The sequence below is a fragment of the Colias croceus genome, chromosome 14 (genome assembly GCF_905220415.1).
Source record: "Colias croceus chromosome 14, ilColCroc2.1".
In the NCBI taxonomy this organism is placed as follows: Eukaryota; Metazoa; Arthropoda; class Insecta; order Lepidoptera; family Pieridae; genus Colias; species Colias croceus.
Genome location: NC_059550.1, coordinates 7,681,586 through 7,687,895, shown reverse-complemented (window position 1 = coordinate 7,687,895; position 6,310 = coordinate 7,681,586). Strand labels below are relative to the sequence as shown.

The 6,310-nt window shown below is 30.2% G+C and overlaps 1 long non-coding RNA gene across 1 annotated transcript; it reads left to right on the top strand.

The window, feature by feature from the left end:
* The first annotated feature begins 1,939 nt into the window (after positions 1-1,939).
* Positions 1,940-3,844, top strand: LOC123697516. The gene is made up of 2 exons (XR_006752242.1): positions 1,940-2,179; positions 2,488-3,844. It is a non-coding gene; the product is annotated as an uncharacterized LOC123697516 (long non-coding RNA).
* Positions 3,845-6,310: the final 2,466 nt, after the last annotated feature.

Here is a 6,310-nt window from a genome sequence, read left to right as displayed (position 1 = left end):
AACTAATCTCTATGCCAATATAATTGTCAAATTGTGTTTTATTTGGTAAAAATTATATTTTAAATTGCTTTGTTTAAATTTCAAACTGTTTCTTTTTGTGAATGAAATGAAAATAAACATATTAAATAGTTCTACTAGTTGATTTATTTGAGTTGTTAATTTAGTTAACGTATTATGTAGTAAAATTCCCATTTATTATATTCTTATAGCAAATATTTTATCAGGTATTTTTATACATACAGTTTTTATGTATATTTTAGTTTATACTATGTTTTAAAACTTAATACTTAAAACTTAATGCTTTTAGTTAAATATTGATCACGTGTTGTATTTTTAAATTAATTGTAAATTTGACAATATTGCTAAATAAATTATACTTATATCTCAAACTAACTAAAAGTTCCTTACAACTTCTTAGCTTTTGTATACTAATGTAAAAACTGTAGATTGTTGTAAATATTTTGTAATTAAATATATTATTTTTATAACTAAGGCATTTGTTTCATTTCTAGACCCTTTGTTAATTTATATTTAATTATTTATATTTGGGGTTACAAAATTTGTTTATCACTCGTACGTCTGTACTAAATTTATGAAGACGAAAGGTTCGTTTATTAAAACTCAAGTATTTCTATAAATTTTGTGTTATTCTGGAACAATTTCACTACAAGCATCATCAATATTTGTTTTGTGATTTTACATTCTTACAATATTTCGCGTTTATAACAGTAATAATTAGACGCTTCCACCAATGCCAGAGGAGCAGCAGTGTTGTAACAAACCGGCAAAAATATTATCAATACAGGTGAAACTGCGGGGCATAGCTAGTACAAATAAGTATATCATGTAATTTTTTACTAAATTTCTAAAACTTTATACCTATACGCATAAAAATTCCGTCAGATATCCAATTATAACAGTATTTTATTGTAGAAGTTTGTATTTTTTTTTAATACGTAAGCTAAAACCCGTAACATCAAACATGTTAACATCACGAAACACAGGTATTAGATTAATCTAAGGTGTTTAAACACCTTCCGATTCCGAACCGAATTAATACCCTTGTATTTACACATCCAAACTTACCTAAATCTAAACCCTATAATTAATAATATTACTGAATAAAGGTAGGTACACACGCAATAAACCGAAAGTAAAGAAGACAAAAAATATGCGACTATTTTTCTATACTAAACAAACAATTGACCGCGATTCTGATAAATGGCCGACATCAATCACATTTACCTCGGACAAAACGTTTTGCCGCCAAATCTAACGACCGTCCGTCACACCCACGACCATATATCACTGAAAAAGGAAAAATGGGCCGGCCTGTATTGAATTACCTACAGCTAGTTTTTCTTAAATACCTATTTATATCACACGTCCTTTTTGTTGTGAGAATAATTTATTTTCCCCTGTCTGAGGTTGAGGATAAATTTGATTCTATTTTTGTCATAATAATAATATTAACTATATTATTTATTAGCTACAGTCAGAATTCGGGATAGAAAGGATTAACTATTTTTAACTGTCTTCAAAAAAGGCAGGTTTGGTATCAAAATGTTCAGTAGGTAATATTTAGGCATAATACATAGGCTACTTTTATTATGCCGTAGGTACCTAGTCGATAGTAGGTAGGTTTATCAATACTGCTTTTAAATTTATTTGAATACCGTTAAGTTGCTGACTGAAATATTAAACAATTCTATCTACTTGATATATGTTCTTCTATCTTTTAATTTTGTATGAATTTCTTAAACCTATTGAAGTATTGTTACTACGGTTTTACCATGAAAAAATACGCTAAGAAAATAACACGTCCTAACTTTTACTAAAAGTAAAAAATATGTCAATTAAGGGTAGCCCATTTTGAGTAGCTAGGTATGTTCCAATAGTGTGGTTGTAATAAAACGCACATGTGTCTCTCGTATACATGTCGCACACTTAAAACATAAGTGGCACTATACAAAAAAATTCATTTTTGAGTTAAGTATGCAGTCAAAAGGCATAAAACGAAACGCTCCTAACGCAAAGATCCCGGTAGCTCTAATGCGTCAAATTTTTGCTAGATGTCGCTAGTGTCACTTATGAATTTGTCACAATTTGTCCGGTCGGTAATTGATAAACCGGCACTATGCCATTTCGCGTCAAGTCTCCGGTGGGAATCCTTGTCGAGGTGAGTCCAAAACTGGCACTTTGTGTAAAGTGCCACTTATTTAATTAATTTGCTTTCGAATATTTATAGTGACTAAATGCATAAGTGGCAGTTTGAATATAATGCCAGTTATTTAATAAGTTTAGTGTGGATTTTGTTTTTATACGAATTCAATAACGGGCATTTTCTTTAAAGAGCCATTTAATCAATAAATATGCTTTTAAATTTTCGCTGTGCGCAATTACATTAGTGTCAGTTATATTATGCTAACTTTAATTAGGATTTTGTTTTTATACGAATTTAATAATAAAAAAGGCATTTTGTTTAAGGCTTTTTGTATTATACTATCATGGATCCGAAAAGAAGTAGATGTAGAAGTATAATAGAATTATCAACTCAGAACAATCAAAGAAAAAAAGAAAATGATGACGATGATGGATCTCAAATTACTAAGCATGCTTCTAAAAGAAATTCCGATATTGTTGAACCGCTTTCAACAATGAGTGCGTCCGATTTGAACATCATGAGAAGTTCATCCTTTAAGCTCTTATCACAACCAAACTAACACTGACGATGGTGACTTTTTTCTCGCCTCAGACGATGACAGAACATACTTTCCAATTTCCATCAAAGAAAAAATGCAGGAGATCAAACTCAAACTCGTCGTCATCGTCTTCGTCGTCCAGTTCGTCCTCATCTTCGTCCTCAAGCACATCATCCAGTTCAGCTTCAGCTTTGTCTATACAAAGGCCATAACCTGACCCAACTAATTACTCAAAGTACTATAGACACACGTAATAATTTCGACCCTTCTAATCCAGATGACGAAACAGAGAACCCAAAATGTAAAGTAAAAGGAATGACCAAATGCCAACCTCTTTAAAAATTGATGACATTTCCTTCACTCAGATTGTTGAAGTTTCTAATAATCATCAAAGAAGTGATCATCTTCCTGCTGATTCGAATCTTAAAAGTGGTCTTGCTCCGAATGATGGTTATCTTGTCGCCTTTTCCAGCCCTGCTGATAACGTCGAAATCATACATTTTAATACAAATGACACAGGAACGATGAACGATAGGTACTGCAAAAGAAGCTCCAGCTCAGTAAGTTGATGCAATTACAAGAAAACGAAAAATAATAAGATCGTTACATACTACAAATATTGTGAAGATACTAAGAAATACAGGCAAAAAATATGTTTCAAACTCAAAACGTTTTTCCAGCTAAAATGATTAAGCAACCTTGTGGAAGTACATGTCGTCTGAAAATCGCAGATAGAATTTCTGAAGAGTCACGAAAACTTATTTTTAACTTAACAGAGATAAAGCCCAGATATAAATATAAAAAGATTAACTCCAATAGAAAACCGAAGAAGGTTAACGAAGTTACTGCAAGATTTTTACTGACTCATGATAATTAAACCTGCGTATCAAACGCTGATTTTTACGTAACTTTAACAGTTCCTACTTCGAAAGAATTTGACCTTATCAGATTAATTGAAATACCTCTAATAATTACTGTACTGATTAGTAAGTAGTAAGAACAAGATTTTAATGTTAATGTTATTTATGACAATACTTTTATCTAGATTCAAACAGACTTGTTAATTATGAATATTATGTGTGGTAATTTTGACCGAAAACTATGAGCATGTGCCAAATAAATATAATTCTTTATTATTTTAGCAATTCTACTGTTTTATTTCTCTCTTTGTTATTATTACAATGTAGGGAAAATAACATTTTAGAGGTCAGTAAGCAAAAAGTTTTGAATAACTAGAAAACTATAACCGACACTATACTAAACATTTTTTTTAAATGCTTCTCCATTAATAAATAATCAATAATTTTATTGTTTGCCACTGGATACTGAAACAGCGTTAGTTAAACTGTTATTTTAATCCGATCACGAATCTATATTTGTATTTTTTTAGTTCCATATCACCCATTCAATTTTTAAAAAATCTTAAAACGGCCGTACTGTAAAATTAACATTTTCGTTTAGTGCCATTTATGTTTTAAGGGTGCGATGTGTAGACGTACAGTTTGATAGCTAACTTTTCGGATAGGACCGTCCGAGTTTCCTACGTTGATAGTATGAGGACATGGTAGCTTAAAGTCAATATTTTCTTTATGGGATTAGGTATATTATTATCTTTTTTTCTTTATGTATTTTATTCTGTAACATAAAACACAAATATTTAAATAATTAGAGCTAATGTTGATATTTCTATATCATTAAACTTTTTTATCAATTATTCCATGGTAAAATTATTTCAGTTACCTATTGATATAATTATAAGGTTTGAGAGGTAAGAGGAAGAGGAGGGACAATATAGCGTTGTCATAGTAAAATTGAAATTAAAACATTTGAATCATGGTGCTCGTAGTATTTCAGAAAAGCGACATCTAGTAGTGAAAAGAACTTCAGTCATAGATTTACAATAATTAAGTACTTATATAATTTGACGATAGATGACGCTGTAAAAAATTTGTATCAGAGACATCTATCGACAAATAGATAAACTAAAAATTCGATCCTTTTTTTATTCAATAATAGATGGCGTTGTAACTAATTTTTTAATTGTACGGCACTAAAATGCTGTTTCACATTCGAAAAATAATTATTCATTTTTAATTTTTTATTTCATTAATATAATTAATTAGGTGCAATAGCATGTATAAACTAAAATAAAATATTTTCTTGAAATTTTTATTTAAATTAAATTGGTATTTCCTGAAAAGTGACATCTAGTAGTGAAAAACATTTCAGTCATAGATTTAAACAACATATAAGTACTTATATAATTCGACGATAGATGGCGCTGCTTACATATTTATATCAGTGACATCTATCGTCGAAAAGATAAACTACAAATTCGATCCTTTTTTTATTCGATAATAGATGGCGTTGTAACTAATTTTAAATAATGCAGCGCTAAAATGCTGCTAAAAATACGAAAAAAATGTATTCGTTATTGAACTTCCTAATTCATTAGGTAACAACAGCTTGATCGTATTATTTTATTGTTTAGATTTTAGGAGTTAACTGCTCTTAAAATTAGTCGTCAGTTTAAAAATAAAATAAATTTTGTGTCTTATGGTTAACATTTTTTATTTTAAAATAATAAAAGTGAAATAATATCCAGCACACATCAAATTAATAAATTATCAATATAATCATATGCATACATTAACATAATTAGAATATTTCCACACTAATCAAACCATACAAAAAATATCAACACATGCGCCTTATCCATGTAATTCTAAGCCCAAGCCGCGTACTCGTGTCAGCCATTTTAAATCGTATCACGTACGGGCCGACGCGTAATTGGCGCCATTTACCGTCCCTGGCCGACGCTTCGTTACACGTTTTTGGCCCTACGTCCGCTGAAAACCAATATCTCGAGTCTGTAATTTCGAAGGGTTAATGGTTAAAACTATATATTATATGGCAGCTATACTTAATCTAAGGCCGTATTAACGTTTAGTTTTGTTAAAGAGTAGGTATAGATTTTTTTAATTCGAATTGCGTATTTATTTTTTTCTTGTTTATTAAGTAGGTAGGTACTTCGAAGTTGATTGAGTGAACCGATTTTGATGATTCTTTGAATTCTTTCTTCTATTAGATAGTAAATAGTTATCAAGTAAAATTACACAGTATCAACACAAGAAAAATTGTAAAACTTGTTCTAGAGTCTAGAATCTAGACATTGTTAGTTATACTTATCACAATCATCACTACATAGTATAAAACAAAGTCGCTTTCTCTGTCCCTATGTCCCTTTGTATGCTTAAATCTTTAAAACTACGCAACGGATTTTGATGCAGTTTGTTTTTAATAGATAGAATGATTCAAGAGGAAGGTTTTAGTAAGTATATAATTTATTAGGTTTTAGACAAAGCCGGCGAAGCCGCGGGCGGTAAGCTAGTAACCTTATAATAATAATAATTGTCGTAGGTATACACTATAGATACATGCTAGTGCTACGGCTGTGCTACGCCGCTGTAGCCGTTCATAAATTGTTATCAATAATAATTAAATGCTTTCAAGTTTTATTTTCACGATTATGTACTTTTTAACCGACTTCTAAGAAAGGAGAAGGTTCTCAATTAGACCGTATATATTTTTATAAGTTCTTATTAGTC